The 17,078-nt window shown below is 41.3% G+C and overlaps 1 long non-coding RNA gene across 1 annotated transcript; it reads right to left on the bottom strand.

The window, feature by feature from the left end:
- Positions 1-729: 729 nt before the first annotated feature.
- On the bottom strand, positions 730-16,973 carry LOC125916756 (uncharacterized). Its single transcript, XR_007456019.1, has 3 exons — positions 16,154-16,973; positions 5,438-5,501; positions 730-1,301 (listed from the first exon to the last, which is right to left on the bottom strand). It is a non-coding gene; the product is annotated as an uncharacterized LOC125916756 (long non-coding RNA).
- Positions 16,974-17,078: the final 105 nt, after the last annotated feature.

Raw genomic sequence — 17,078 nt, 5'->3', positions numbered from 1 at the left:
CACAGAGGGGAGCAGCAGTCAGAGACGGCCACTCTGGAAGCTGACAGGGCCTTCACTGGAAGCTGGTGATGTCCTCGAACAACCCACTCTCTCCTTTGACAGAGGAGAAAACTGAGAGCCAGAGGTGACTTGCCGAAAGTCACCAAACTAGAAAACGGAAGAGGCAATGGGGAAGGTGGGGGCATCTTCTACAATCTGCTCTCTACACACATACGCACATGCATACACACATATGTGTATATATGTGCACACGCATACATATGTATATATGTATATGCAAAGACACATATCTATGTTATAGATAAATCTTTCTTTAAAAATTTTTAATGTTTATTTATTTTTGAGAGAGAGACAGAGCGCAAGCAGGGGAGGGGCAGAGAGAGAGGGAGACAGAATCTAAAGCAGGCTCCAGGCTCTGAGCTGTCAGCCCAGAGCCTGGTTGCAGGGTTTGAACTCACAAACCACAAGACCATGACATGAGCGAAAGTCAGATGCTTAACCAACTAAGCCACCCAGGCGCCCCTATTTTATATATACATCTTACACGTATCTTAAATCTTTTTACAATGAGAAAGTATTCAGACTTACAGAGTCATATAATAATTACGAGGATAATGATAATAAGACCAAACACTTACATGGCATATACTATTTGCCAAGTACTCTTTAAAGTGCTTTATGTACATTATTCCTTTAATCTTCATAAACCCTGCAAAGTAGGTAGTTTATTTCTCGTGTTTTATAGATGAGGGAACTAGTGATCAGAATGATTAAGTAACCTGCCCAAGGCTTTGCAATTAGTAAGTGGCAGGGTGAGTACATGAGTCCTATTAGCCCAGTCCCAGAGGCCACACTCACAGCCATTTGGCTTTATAAATGAGTACCAATAATCTCTGTAGGATCAAGTCCATATCTTTCTTTAAAGGAATTCTGACAGTTAGGTAGGACAACAATGTTAAGGCAAACCACCATTCTTAATTTTGTTAGAAAGTGGAAACGAGTTTTAAAAGAGCTTTTGTTCAATGAACTTTGGTTTCCAGGTGGCATTTCTGTTTGAAGAAAATGTGAGCTTGTCAAAATGAGGTACATTTGAACTTACTGTCAAACCAATGAAAAGGGAAAAAACATATACTCAACACCATGGGGGACAATGGGAGTCCCATTCCTAAAGCTGTATCTTGGCCCTAAATTCTATAAAGTTCCTAAGCACAGAAGAACTTACGCTGGCAGAGTCACGTGGGTGGTGCCAATGGGGACAATTTCCATGGATTTGCCCCAGAATTTGTTTTTCCATCTCACATCTGAAATGAAATACCAATTAGTACATATTTAAAAGGAGAGCCATACAGATCAGGAATTCTTAGGCTGCATGAATGATCAACCACTATATAGAACCTCTTCATAATAAAATTCATTATTATACAGGATAAGTTTTCATTCAATATATGTACCAATTGAGTATCTGGAAGAGAATCGGGGAACTGAAATTATAAGGTAAGTTCCTTCCCTTAGAAGAACTCACAGTATGAAAGGGAGACAAAAGTGAAAACAAGTAATGCCCACAAAGAGAGGCACAGGCTGTAACTGAGTATATTTAAGAAATGGAACCATAGAAGTAGGAATGACCAACATGCTTGGGTGAAAGCATCAGAAGAGGCCTGTCTGAAGGGGGCACTTAGACTGGGCTCCAAAGAATAAGCAGGAGTTCACTAGGCAGGAAAAAAAGCAAAAGAAGGCAGAACACAGCTTGTTCAAAGGGAGAGAGGTATAAGAGAACATGGTGTGGTTCTGTCCCACAGGTCTTGGATTGTTCAGCAAGACGAGCTGAAAGACAGACTGAGTACAAAAACAATGAGCTCTAGAAGCCAGGCTAAGACATCTGGTGTGTATATGCTGGGGGAAAATAAGATGTTTGGTTAGACAGAAAACTCATGCGATTAGATACAGACTTTGCAGAGGCAATTGGGACCAATACAGAAAATGGACCAGGAGCACAAAAGATGAGAAGCAAGGTGACAGGTTACAAGGTTGCTGTAATTGCTCCAAGGATAAGTGAGGGTGAAGTGACCTAAGGCCATAGCAGACAGAGTAGAAGGGAATGATCCCAAAACCAGGAAAGAAGTAGGAATAGAACTAGCTGACAAATTAGATGCCGATTGTGACAGACAGGGAGAATTTGTAGATGGTCTCATAGTTTTCTCATTTGCATAAATGGTGGCACCAACTGGAAGACACAAATGGAAAAAGAACAGAGTAAAAACGGAATTTTTAAAAAAAGGAATAGAAAAACAATGGCAGAGAGGGTGATCCCTCTGACTGCTGCATGACAATACACAGGCCATAGGGGAGCAAGGTGAAAGGAGGGAGGCTGGTAGGGGGCCATGGTCATGATGCAGGGGAGTGATAGGGCTGGGAGCAGGCAGCCCTTGGCCACATGATTTCACGTCTATAAAATATTCCTAATAGGAAAATCCATAGAGATAGAAAGTAGGTAAGGGATTGCCTAAGGATGGAAGAGGTTGATGGAAATTAGAAGCTGGGGTGGGGTAGGTACTGGTAGGTAGGTGGGGGTGGTTTCTTTTGGAGTGATGAAACTGTTCTGTCAGTGGGAATGCAAACTGGTGCAGCTCTGGAAAACAGTGTGGAGGTTCCTCAAAAAATTAAAAATAGAACTACCCTACGACCCAGCAATAGCACTACTAGGAATTTACCCAAGGTATACAGGAGTGCTGATGCATAGGGGCACATGAGCCCCAATGTTTATAGCAGCACTTTCAACAATAGCTCAATTATAGAAAGAGCCTAAATGTCCATCAACTATGGATGGATACATACAATGGAATACTACTTGGCAATGAGAAAGAATGAAATCCTGCCATTTGCAGCAACACGAATGGAACTGGAGGGATTATGCTAAGTGAAATAAGTCAGTCAGAGAAAGACAGATACCATATGCTTTCACTCATATGTGGATCCTGAGAAACTTAACAGAAGACCATGGGGGAAGGGAAAGGTGGATAAAGTTACAAATAGAGAGAGAGGGAGGCAAACCATAAGAGACTCTTAAATACAGAGAACAAACTGAGGGTTGATGAGGGTGGGGGAGAGGGGAAAGCGGGTGATAGGTATTAAGGAGGGCACTTGTTAGGATGAGTACTGGGTGTTGTATGGAAGCCAATTGGACAATAAATATTAAAAAATACTCTAAAATTGATTGTGATGGTAACTGGACAACTTTGTGAATATACTAAAACTCAGTGAATTATACTTTTTAATAGGGGAATTGTATGACATACAAATTTTATCTCAATAAAGTTGTTACCATAAAAAGATAATTGGCTGTTTAAAGCAAAAACAGTAATGTTGTATTGTGGGGTTTTTAAGGTACGTAAATAAAATGTTATGTTCACAGTAGCACAGAGGTCACAGGTTAGGAGAAGGGAAATGGAGGTATACTCTTGTAAGTTTATTACACTATATGTGAAGTGGCATATTACTTGAAGATAGGCTATATTAAAGATACATAATATAAACCCTAAACTAACAACTAAAACAATGAAACAGAGGTTTTAGCTAATAAGCCAACAAAGGAGGTATGATGGAATCATAGAAAGTACTCAGTCCCAAAGAAGGCAGAGAAAAAAACAAGGTGAACAAAGAACAGATGCAACAAACAGAAAACAGATAATAAGAGGCCACATTTAAACCCAACTTCATCAATAATCATAATAAGTGTAACTGGCTTAAATAACCTGATTAAAAGGCAGAGAAATGTCAGATTGGGTTAAAAAGCAAGAGGGGCATGTGGGTGGCTCAGTTGGTTCAGCGTCTGACACTTGATCTGGGGTCAGGTCATGATCTCACAGGTTTGTGAGGTCAAGCCCCACATTGGGCTCTGTGTTGATAGCATGGAGGCTACTTAGGGGATTCTCTCTCCCTATCTCTCTCTCTGCCCTTCCCCTGCTCTCTCTCTCTCTCTCTCAAAATAAATAAATAAACTAAAAAAAAAAAAAAAGCAAGATTTGGGAGTCATGAGCCTATGGGAATAGGTGGGATTGCCCAGGAAAAGGCTGATGAGAAAGGAGAATGGAGGCTGAAGAGAATACTGTTGTGTAAGGTAAGGGGCACACAGAAACTACTTGGGAGAAAATCCTTCCCATCACATAATACATCACATCATCATCATCATAATATGCTTCCGTGGTCAGTGACTCTTAGCAATTAGAAAGTTAGAGATCTTATAAGAATTCTTCCCAGAGGGTTTCAGTGAAAGTTAGAGAAGTTTCTAATCAAGCTTCAATTCTAAACTTTACTGGCAAAGATTCTGAAAGGGAACTACGGTACTTGCAACCTAAAGCGATATTGTCTCCAGAGAGAGGAACTGAGTGGCTGGGGGTTGGGGTGGAGGGAGGGGATTATTATTATTATTATTTTTTGCAAAATATTCTTTTATATCTTTTAACTTTTACAGAGTTTTTTTGAAAAGGCAATGTGGTAACTCAGGTGTTATCACTGTGAGCAGAGAAAAATGCTTTAAAAACTGATGTGTGCTCATTGTTTGAAAATCATTGTTTGAAAACCCAGGATGTTCAAATTCTCCTCCTAAAGTACACTCTGCCTTTTGAATACATATATAACTTAACAAAATTAATTAATCCATTTAGGAAATATTTTCAGTCTTATTTATTCTTCAGAACAACCCACCCTCCTCCCAAATCCAAAATATAAACTGAATATAGGGACAACAACTCCCCAACTAAAAAAAAGTCAGCAATATAAAATGTGATGTTTAGGGGTGCCTGGGTGGCTCAGTCGGTTAAGCGTCCGACTTTAGCTCAGGTCATGATCTCACAGTCTGTGAGTTTGAGCCCCGTGTTAGGCTCTGTGGTGACAGTTCAGAGCCTGGAGCCTGCTTCTGATTCTGTGTCTCCCTCTCTTCCTGTCTCTCCCCTGCTCATGCTCTGTCTCTCTCTGTCTCAAAAATAAATAAAAACATTAAAAAAAAATTTTTAATAATAAAATGTGATGTTTAGAAAAAAAATTAAATTTTTCAAAAGCAAAAAGAACCCTGTTGTCTAGACTCATAAATGCCTGTAAGTATTTAGTGTCTCTTGAAATATACAAGGCATTTCAAGTGGCTGTGGAATTAGAGAAAAAAGTTACAGGAATAAAATGGTGGTGGCCTAGACATAGATGGAAAAAAATTTTTTTAAGGGAACAACTTAAATTATCCTCCTGAATCCTTAATTATGAAGTAGACAAATATCAGTAACTGTTCAGAGATGAAGGCATGAACACCAAGTGGTGTAAATCCATCTGACAAAGCCCAAGTCCAGGGCATACTTTTGATCTTAACAAGCACTTGCCATAGTTCCTGATTAAAACAAATCTATAACATTACAAAAAATGATGGAGGCCAAATATATTAGCACATTACCTTGCCAGAAAACAAAATTTCCAGACTCAGCGTGACATGCAGAGATAGGTGGATGGTGGCTGACCTAATGGAAGTAAAATCCAGAAAACAAAAAATTAATTGACTTTCGCGTCTCATAAAATCCATTCCTTCACCCTTGGCCTTGAGATGTAACAGTGTGCAGTGTCAAAGCGAATGAGAAGTTTAGTTTTCCTTCAACAAGTCTGTCCTCAAGAGGGCGCTCCTGATACACTCAGCCCTGATTTGCTCAAATTCCCCAGGCCTAAGAAGAAATCAGGTGATGGAAGTGTCTGGAAGCTCTGGGAAAAACAGCCAAAGAGGCAAATGTTGAGGATAAAGAGATGTTTTGGAAAGTGTGAAGCAAAAGCAAGGGCATGCAAGGGTGCCTGTTCATAAACCATATAATCTGACACTGGCTACCAATGTCAAAATCTCTATTAGCTGTTGTGAAAGTACCTGCAAATGTCTTAATTAAGATGTCAGATAATAGATATTTTAGAATGCTACTTCTGAGCCACACTAAAATGTCTGGCTCAGATTTTGCTCCTTTGAAAGCTCTGTATCACAAAGCCCAGCCTCTTTCCAAATCACCTAAAAGACTGATTGATCCAAGATAATTTTTTAAAAGAATAATGTTTCTATAAAAAAAAAGAGCCAGGGCACCTGGGTGGCTCAGTCGATTAGGCATCTGACTTTGGCCCAGGTCATGAACTCGCAGTTCGTGAGTTCGTGAGTTCGAGGCCTGCATCAGGCTCTGCGCTGACAACTCAGAGCCTGGGGCCTGCTTCAGATTCTGTGTCTCCTTCTCTCTCTGCCTGTCCCCTGCTCTGACTCTGTCTCTCAAAAAATAAAACAAAATGTTAAAAAAAAAATTTTTTTTAAAGAGCCAAACAATCATTGAAGAAATGTTAGCCAACTGCTAAGATACACATTTTACTCATTTTCTGTCAAGATAAAAATATCTTCAGTAAATAATGTAATTTTGTTCTAGGAAAGAGAATCCCCTGGAATGGAGACTATGGCACATCCCCCTGTGTTCTGTCACTGGGGTCATTATTTCTGTTTTATTCACTAATGAAGAAGCTAAAGGAAACATGGCTCCTGAGTTAGATTTCCTTGTTATCTTAGTAACTCCAGGCATGTGAGTGGCGAATGTACCGTTACTAGGATTCAGTACCAGTGAAACCAGAGTTATGCCGACAACAATGTTTCAAAATTTCTGTGACTTAGCTGGTTCTCAGTGAAGTATCTTATACTTAGAGCATCTAGCCTAATACCTTCACGTCACCCATGAGGAGACCAAACCCAGAGAAACTAAGTAACATTTCCCAAACACATTGAAAGAGAAGAGAGAGAGGTGAAAGGCAGCAGTTTTGGTGCATATCAGTGGTTTCCAGGGAGGAGGTGACTCCTCTTACCTTGCTCTGGACCCTCAGCTGTAACAAGGAACATGATACGAAAACCACTCATAGGTGCCACTCTGCTGGGTGAGGAACTCAGGGAGAGAGCCGTGCCACATACACATTTAACTGATGGCATTTCAACTGTGCCAGCTTGACCCGATTTCAACAGGGCAGGTATCTTTCAGGTCTCAGTGACCATAAATCCTAGTTCTGATACAAGGTGGGAGATGCAAATTTGCTGTCCCTTGGATGGTTTTAGTTACCACAGACCTCTTAAGAATGTAGCCCTTCTCCAAAGAGATACAAGAAAAGACGCTCAACAACACTCATCATCAGGGAAATACAAATCAAAACCACAATGAGATACCATCTCATACTGGTCAGAGTAGCTAAAATCAATAACTCAGGAAACAACAGATGTTGGCGAGGATGTGGAGAAAGGGGAACCTTCTTGCACTGCTGGTGGGAATGCAAACTGGTACAGCTGCTCCGGAAAAGAGAGTGGGGGTTCCTCAAAAAATTAAAAACAGAGCTACCCTACGACCCAGCAATTGCACTACTAGGAATTTATCCAAAGGATACAAAAATGCTGGTTTGAAGGGGCACACACACCCCAATGTTTATAGCAGTGCTCTCAATAATAGCCAAAGTATGGAAAGAGCCCAAATGTCCCTCAATGGATGAATGGATAAAGATGTGGTTATATATATATATATATATATATATATATATATATATATATATAAAATGGAGTACAACTCGGTATGAAAATGAATGAAATCTTGCCATTTGCAACAATGATAGAACTGGAGGGTATTATGCTAAATGAAATAAGTCAGAGAAAGCTATCCCATGATTTTACTCGTTTGTGGAATTTGAGAGACTTAACAGATGATCATAGGGGAAGGGAAGGAAAAATAAGATGAAAATGGAGATGGAGGCAAACCATAAGAGACTCTTAAATACAGAGAACAAACAAAGTTGATGGGGATGAGGATGTGGGGGGTGGGTTAAATGGGTAATGGGTACTAAGAGGGCACTTGTTGGGATGACCACTGGGTTTTATATGTAAGTAATGAATAAAAAAAATGTAGCCCCACTCTGTGCCTATGGGATTTTTCAGGTCAATTTTTACTTCCAGCATGCTTTAGAAGCCTAACTCCTAAAATGCAACTCTCTGCTGGCCTTCATTGTCTTCCTTTTTATTTTTTAATATAATTATTTTTTTAATGTTTACTTATTTTTGAGAGAGAGAGAGAGAGAGAGAGAGAGAGAGAGAGAATGAGCAGGGGAGGGGCAGAGAGAGAGGGAGACACAGAATCCGAAGCAGGCTCCAGACTCTGAGCTGTAAGTGTAGAGCCCGACTCTGGGCTTGAACCCACAAACCTTGAGATTACGACCTGAGCCAAAGTTAGATGCTTAATAACTGAGCCACCCAGGTGCCCCATTGTCTTCTTTTTTAATTGAACTCCTTTGGAGATACTTTTTCTCACAAAATGTTGCAAACCCATCCCTCTTTTCTCCCCACTGCCTCCGCACCCCTGCTGACCCCACACCCACTCCGGACTATCAATGAAAGCAGTGGAGTTAATTTTTAAACCTTGGGATCATATAAAACTAAATGAGGCAAGACAACACACACACCCTACTTCTCCCCTCCCTTCCCCCTGTAGCAGGTGAGGAGCTATGGAATGTTCCCCCTCCCCCATAACATAGGCATATGTTAAAGTAAATTATTAAAAGGCGATCGTATTTATTCCTGCAGAAACAATGTAGTAAAAAATGTAGGATTCACAGTTTTGATCAAGAATTTGGCATTTTGTAGGTGGGGCCAAATGTAAACATTAAAGCAAAATACAGTATATACAAACTATAAACCTCTTCTGTAATAATTTTAAATCCCAGAAAACAGGGATAAATATACTGTCCACATGAATTACAAAAGAAGCCCTATCAGTCCATAAAGCATATATATGTCCCATAAAATTATAGGCAACCTCGACCTTTTAAAACTATTATGTCAGATACATGAATCAGTGCTTCGCAGAATGACTTTACATGGGTTCAAAGGATGTTTCCTGAATGAGTAAATCTCAACATTCACAGTATCAATGATTTTGCTTATTTGTTTTTTTCTGGCTTAAAAAGGCCTTTGGGAGTGATTTATTTGGTGCACATTTCTTTTAAGAAGTTTACAAAGCTTCTCAGGAAAATGAAATTGGTGTCTTCGTCTTCTTCGATATATTTCCTCACAACAGGTATTTATTCATGAAACATTTCTGGAACATCTGCCATGTGCTACACTAAGTGTCAGGGAACAAGGGAGCACTTTTGGGGTTCCATAGATATAGGTCCTAACCAGGCAACATCATCTACTGGCCGAATGGCCTTGAGCAAGTTTTTAAACATCTTGGGCCTGACTTACCTCATCTGTAAAATAGGACTAATGCCAGTGACTTTGCAAACAAAAAGAAGACACAATTAACATGTCAGGATCATCCACTGGTATGAAGTGGGCGGAGACTAAATTTTAGCCATTTTTCATGAGTAGTATTTCCACTTAGTTATCATGGTAACCTTGTGTCTTCATTCGCCTTATTTTATAAATTAGGAAACAAAGGACCTGTCCAATGCTACACAGTTACTAAGTGACAAGGGGTGGTGCTTTACACCAAGGTCTTCTGATTCCAAATCCAATGCTCTTTGCTTTATGTCCTAGCTGCCTCTCTATGGCTGTTCTCAAGGCTGAGCTCTGATCACTTCCCAAAGCCTCCGCACACCATTAAGTTCCCATCTCGAGGATATTTAGACAAAGAATCTTTGGAGTCTGACCTTCTATTCTGAGTCTCATTTATTTCTTCGTAAAATGAGGTCTGAGGATCCCTCTGACTTCAAAATGCTCTAAATCTAACATCTATTCCCAATGTCTTCTTCAAATCCCAGCATCAGTGGATGTCAGCCAAATGGAAAAAGATTACACCAAGGCATAGACTAACTCAAAGGGCCCATTGAAAGGGGGTAACTCAAGGTTCGTAATTTAATCTTTGTTGATGGCAATCTTTCTAAAATCTACTGGAGTAGAGAATGATGGGCACAATCTAACCTTAGTATGGGATTTGATTGAGTTTCTATTCCTGTTATATCTTAACCCAGATGTAACCCAGAAAGGCATTGGATTTTGAGTTTGAGTCTGAACTGACCCAGTCCTGAAGCAGACACTGTCCTGTCTGTCAGGCTACTGGATAAATCCAATTTAAAGGGGTTCTTATCATCCCTCTCCACCATCCCAATCAAATAAGAGCACTTTCTAATTGGTAAAAATTCTCAAACATTCAGGAAATTAGTATATATGGTTTTTATTGTGCAGGTATTTATATGCATCTTTCTTTCCACAAGCCCAAAAACAGTGAGTTCCCCTAGTGGTTGAAAATTCTTATAATTTATCTGTATATCTCAAGACTTACCTAATCATTAATAATTTCTGATTAGAACCTAATCATTTTTGATTTATGCTTTGAATGTACTTTATAGAAGAGGCAAGTGGTATGGGGAGAGGCAGATGGGGAAAGAGTATATTTCAATATTTGTGTATTTTTGTAAGTATATCTTTTTTAAACTCAGAAAAATATCCCTTAGCTACATCACTTCTGCAGCTGTCCAGAGACCTAATTTTTCAGTCTTCCTAGCTCCTGACTCGCCTCCTATCTTGAAGGTCAGCTTATGGAAAAGAGGACAAGTGCTAGGTAAGAAATCATGCAGAGAGGGACCAAGTGGCCATTCCTCCCACAGCATTCGTCATTTACTAATCAGTAAAAAGAAAGAAAAAAAAAAAAAAGAAAAAGCATATGATATGTCAGGCACTGTCCTAGTCACTGGGGATACAATGAGAAATAAAAGAAACAAAAACCTTCATGACTGCAAGATAGATAATAAAGAAATGGGTACATAATTTTTCAGTTGTGCCATGCGTTAAGAAGAAAGCAAGGCGTGAGGATGGGGGGATGGTAAGCGGGAGTGCTATTCCAGACATGGTGGTAGGGGCAGGACTCTACAGTGGAAGGGTCTGGGGCTAAGAGAAATAAGGAAGTTAAGCACGTGGGAAACTGGGATAAGTGCATCCCAGACAGCATGGGCACTACTCAGGGCTGGCAAACACTCCGTATGTTGGAAGAGGGGCAAAAAGTGCCTGGAGCTGAATGAGCAGAGGTGGGACAGGCATGCTCTCTGGAGCTAGCATCTTGGTGGGGCTTTGTGGGGCCATGGCCAGGAGTTTGGATTTTATTCCAAGTGACAAGGGAAATCACTGGAGGTTTTAGAGCAGGTGTTACTTGCATTTTGAAGCAATCGCTCTGGCTGTTGGGTGAGGAATTGGCTATGGAAACAAGAGACCAGTGAACGAGTCTATCACAACAATCCCAGTCACTGATTGCCTTTGCTTGGGCTTGGAGGCTAGCCCCAGTGGGGGAGGCAGTGAAAATGGCTGGCTTTGGAAGGAAGGCTTCTGAAGGAAGACCCCAGGATTTGCTGATAAATAGGATATGGATTCTAAGAAAAAGCTATTAAGGATGACGCCAAGGCTGCTGGCCTGATCTTTGGGAGAATGCAACTGCCAATTATTTTCTATTCCCCCATGTTCAGAGTTAATCACCTGGTTTGACAAGCACGTGGCTTCTTGCCAAAACAGAAACAAAAACACGTGAAGCGAGGACTTGACCCAGACGTGAAAAGCACTGGTTTACTTGCCTTGTATTCCATTTATTGCTAGTTTTATTTGAACAGCCTGAATTTCCTTTCTGATAACGTCTTTAAATAAGATGCCACTTTAATCAGTAGTAACTAACTCTGCCTACTAGTAGATCAAAGAACCACTGAGGGGTGACGGGCAGGGAGAGAAGTGATAGGAGCGGTATTTATAAGTCTGTCCAAGAATGTATGTTCAGGGTTCTCTTGATGAGTAACCGAAAAGCAAGAAAGGCTGAGGCTGGAGATCAAAGGAAAAAAGACTTCATTTGAATCTCTTACATTTTAGTAACCTTCAGTAACTCCATTCAGCTTTTCTGTCACGAACTCTCAACAGTACATGGCTGGAGGAGGAGGGTCCGGGGGGTGGGATAAATGGTAAAAATGACTCGAACAGTGATCAGACAGCTGACGTTCCAGATAATCAGGGATAGCCACTTTTAGGTAATAGCTTAACTGCATATGCTTTAGATACCAAACCTCTCCCAAAGGTATAAAAAGAGAAGCAAAGTTAACTGAAACAAGTTTTCTGACCTGTCCAGTCCCTGATGAAGCCCTGAGCCAGCTTGCTAGCCCTTTGCCAGGCAGCAGGGGAACTGAGTAAGGAAGAAACTGCCAGCAGGATGCTTAGTCCCTGAGGAGAAAAAGGGGGAATTCAGAAAGAACTTCAGAAAAAGGAAGTCATTTTTGAATTCCCCTTTTTCTGAGCTTATTTAAACAACCGAGGCTGAATCACATTTCTTGGCACAAAGCAAACTCCTCCCCAGAGAAGGTAGAACTGCCAGGGGTTAGAACACAGGACAGGAATGTTTATGACTTACTCCTGAATGTTGCTCATTCACAAAGGCCACTCCCCAGACCACAGTGGGAGCTGGGAACAAAGTCCTATGTGGGTTTGGAGGATGAAAGGTGTAAGTGACAATGGCAGGCAAAGTCCCAGAGTCTGATCGGCGCACATAATGCTCTATTCCCATTGGTAGCCAATGGCCTTGGCAGCTCTGAGTAATTACACTTACAAGAGACTCCAAGAAAGGTGAGGCAGGGAGGCCACCGGAATAGAAACATTCCAACATTTCTGGTGCAGGGCACTGGGAGATGCTAATGTTCCAGGCCTCCGTCTTCTTGCCTAGAATTGATCCTCACCTCATCTGCCACACAGAGGGTACTTTGAAGATCACATAAGATCCTGCACAAGTCCGAAAAGCATAAAGCACTCCGCAAACCTAACAGTTCATTTTTCTGAGGAAAATGTGAACAGCAAATGCTTTCTCTGGTTTCTGACCCCATGAGTCATTTTCATATTGCATTTGGGGGTTGCTTAGGTGAGAAACAATACAGAGGAGCAAGCTGTGATGCAGCCAAACTCTGCGAAGTAGCAATTACTTCAAATTTTTTGGCCACTGACTGGGTCGAACATCCACACCCCCAACCAAACCACAAAGCAACAACATTCAAAGGCTTCCGGAAAAGGACAGACACTGCTTTTCAAATCTAGAAAACTCAGTGGAAGAGCTGAATTACCCTAGTTTCCTTCCAGGTCCTTTCACTTGGATACATGATTTCTATCAAGGTCCTTGTTAGAATAAACTTCCACCCTAAAATACCCATTTGGAGGTCCTACCCAGTTTATTAATCATTCGGTAAACTCTACTCACTGTGGAGAGGTGTAATAAAGCAAAGAAGGCCCCAAACTCTGAAAGCTGATGTATTATCACACGTATATAATGCACGACGGTAGAGTCACGCTGTCTCCATAAAGGGAGACTGTCTCCTAGGCCGGAAGCAGAAAGGGCCATCCTGGCAGGTGCCGGCATGAGACACAACAAACACCCTGGCACGCTCTTTAGATGTGTTAAATTAGGTCTTCTTGCACAACAGGTCAGCTGGTCATCATAAATAAGGGTGAGAGGGGGAGTGCAGGAGGCTGAACTGAAGAGTCTCCTGGTGGCCCGGAAAAGGAGCCCTGGACAAAACCCTTTCCACTCCTGGGGCAACGGGCAGCGGAGCACACCAAATTCCACAGCCACCTCCCCTTCTTATTGTACACATACCTGGTGATTAAATTCCGGGTTCCCAAGTGATCTGTTTATGGCGAAAGTATGCTGGGTCATGCGACCAAGGCCCTCTGGTCCCCGTAAGAGGTCTATTTTTTTATAGTAAATGCACAGAACAGCACTCTTGTTTATATATCAGTTTCCTAAAGGATTAGCTAGAGTGAGTCTGTGCCTGAAAGACTCATCCATTCTTGGGTATCTGAGGCCATAGGCTAAATTCCAGACGGGTGAAGTGGCTCCATCGTGAGCAGGACTGCTGGTGCTACCATAGGGACGTCAGCTGTGAGGACTCCCGGCCGCCTCGTGGCTGACTTTCTGTCAGAGACTCGCCAGTGACAGGATGCCCTCTTCAAACCACTTGAATTAGTGGAATAGATACAGTATATCTTATTTACTATTCTTGACACTGCATATTAGAAAGCACTTTAAAAGTTGCCTCTAAATATGAGAGCAATAACCACGTGCTGAACGTTTACCATCTTCAGTGCAAGTATTTTATATCTCAGTGTATTATTTCACTAGAGCCTTACTGCGACCTATGAATCACAGCTAAGCACAATCATTCCTATTTTATAAAGACACTACTGAGGCTCAGAAAGTTTAAGTAGCTCGTACAAGGCCACACACAGAGCATGTGGTGGGGTTAGGGTTGGAAAGCAGGTCTACGTTACATCGAGCACACCTTCTGCTACTAACAATGACTAGATCTCTTTCTTGCTTATTTCTTTGGGATCCATTTCACGGAACCAAAGACGAAGTTATGTAATGCTCTTTCTGTCTTTGTGCCCATGTGCCCAGGAGCTCTGCTTTCTCTCTCCATGGCACCACTGGAGGTACACAAGCAGATCCAGAATTTGGCCCTGCCTTGTCAGGGGCTCATGGGATTGAAGCTCAGCTTTACACCAGCTCACGTTACTAACTCTTTCCTTATACCACTCATCCTGTCCTGATTGTCTGCTGTAGTCCGGGCTATTTTTGGCCTTTATTTTTTCGCATGAACGCATATAATGCCATGGTAACCAAATTATATTTTCATTTATTCTCATTCCATTTTAGCATTAGTATTTAAATAACCCAGTTGAATCTGAATCTAATTATCTTATCCTTTTAACTACTGATTTAACCCCCCACATCCCCAATATCAGTGTTTAATTTCCTGTTTTAGCTTCTAATTGGCAATCTACTAAAAATGTGCTTTGGGATTATTGTATATTCATTCTCCTTTGGGTTTCAGAGAACACTGCTTGTAATTTCTAGTTGAGACAAGCACCATACTCTTAAGTCTGTCAGCTATACCAGCTTTCCTTTCCTATCCCCCAAATGCAAATCCACTGATAAAGGGGGCAGCAAGACAACAGGAAGGAAAGCAATATTCTAGCAACCCACCCACTTTTCCTCAGTTTTCTAAGAATTGGGAGGAGAGAAACGTAGCGAAGCAACTGTGTTTCATGTTCCTGGGCTAACATTTAGGGACATACAGAGGGCGGATGTGTCCAGTCGCTGTCATAAGCAGGGGTGAGAGGATTATTTTTTATTTTCTGTATCAATGCATCCTATCTTAGCGAAATAATTCCATATTGACAGATCCTTGAGAGGTTCCCAATATTCCGCTATTACCAACTACACTGTCATAATAATGACAGCAGACACTCATCTAAGGCTTTATACTCCATGTATCAGACACCGTTCCGAGTGCATTGTAGAGAGCATCTCATTTAACTGTCACAAAGCAGTGTGAGGTCTGTACCACTGTTACTATTTCCACTTTAAGGAGGAAACTGAAGTTAAGTAATTTGCGCTGGGTTACAAACAAACCTGTTGAGAGCTAGAGCTGAGATTTGAACCTAGGCCAGCACCAGAGACCCTGGTCTTTGTTCCTAAATATTATTACCTGCTAATGCTTAGGTGGGCAAGTCTCATGGAACCTCAAGGAACTCAGGCTACATAAGTATAAAGTATGTTCATCTATTAGAGGAAGACCGACACTGACCCCAGCCCCCAGCCCACTGCAGTCTCCCCACACCTGGAACAAGGCTAGATATGTGTGACATGCTCGGGAAAGATTCAGTGATTAAATAAATACATGAATGAATGGTTCCTCTTAAATGGAATCAAGAATAATGCCGTTATTTGATGCTATCCATTCTGATGGGGGCATTCATCCTCTAGAAGGACAATGTCAATGAGTAAGGGGGCATCTTACTTTAAACCTTAAATCACAGTTTGAAAAGTTGCCTCACTATGACTTTACACAAAGGGTGCTGTTGATGCCTATGGTCAAAGGCTCGCTCAGCTCTGCTAGTACCGTCATGTGCCTGGGGGCAACTAGGTTTCAGGTGAAGGGAAATCGTTCCTTCTCTTTATGTGTAAAAGCACTGTAATTATCTAAGTTGCTTAAAGCCAGTGAAAAGTGGACAATAAATATTTCAAAAGCAGATGTAATAGAAGGCGTAAGCGACTCCTCTAGCACCAGTGGACGAAAAGGGTGTACATAATAAACAGAAAGGGTACATATCCACCTGCTCTGAGAAAAACCGGAAGCCTTTGTCCTCACGGATACACTCATAGGTTTCTCCAAGAACAGGATTGAAGGGCTTGCTCCCAGCTCGGAAATAGCTAGATGCATATGCTGATACAGCAAAGGCTGCCACGTACACCTGAGGAGAAGGAAGAAAGAACTTTATTATTTCTTGGTCTCCAAGAAATCGTTTTACAAACACACGAACAAAATAAAACCTTTATTTCTCTCTTTATGGTTTGTTTTGGAAAGCCAACAATTTGTCTCTGGTTTAGAGACCACCAAACTAACTTTGGCTTAAAGTTGCAGGTTTAAATAATGTCCATCTTAGCCTAGAGACCAGTGAACCAAACATTTTCAAACTGTCCATCTGTTCTGATGCCTAAAAAGAGGCTTTCAAGAGCATGATATTTATCAAGGGATCTACCCTGTTTTTGAGCTGTTAAGTTCAGTACCTCTAAACCTGATGAAATCTGAGAATCCTGATTTTCAGGAAGGAGAAAGAAGAAGAGCATAAAAAAAGCCAAACTTCCCCAAATCCAGGAACAAGCAACCCTTCCTAATTTGATACTGTAGAAACCTACAAACTCATTTTGACAAAAGAAAATCTGTGATAGTAATTCCCTGTCTGGGTAACAAGTCCCAGGACAGGGCACAGTGCCTTTAAAAGTGTCTTGCTTTCTGGGAGGAAAAATGAAAAATCAAAAGATAAAGGAAGGAAAAAACTATAGGTAAACATGAAATAAGCACTCACTGTGAGGCTGTCACCATCAAGTTCTCCTTTTGGGGCACCAAGGAGACGCGTTATTCTTTTTGCCTTTTTTGGCAAAGGGTGGGGTGCAGAACATTGAACCTAGTTAACAATCCCAATGTCTCCCCTTCCCAGCACATTTCATGAGGTTTCTTATATTGTGTGTGTGTGTGTG

This window comes from Panthera uncia, unplaced genomic scaffold (assembly GCF_023721935.1).
Source record: "Panthera uncia isolate 11264 unplaced genomic scaffold, Puncia_PCG_1.0 HiC_scaffold_1098, whole genome shotgun sequence".
Classification (NCBI taxonomy): domain Eukaryota; kingdom Metazoa; phylum Chordata; class Mammalia; order Carnivora; family Felidae; genus Panthera; species Panthera uncia.
The sequence above is the reverse complement of the archived record's forward strand: the minus strand, read 5'-3'. Positions and strand labels throughout refer to the sequence as shown.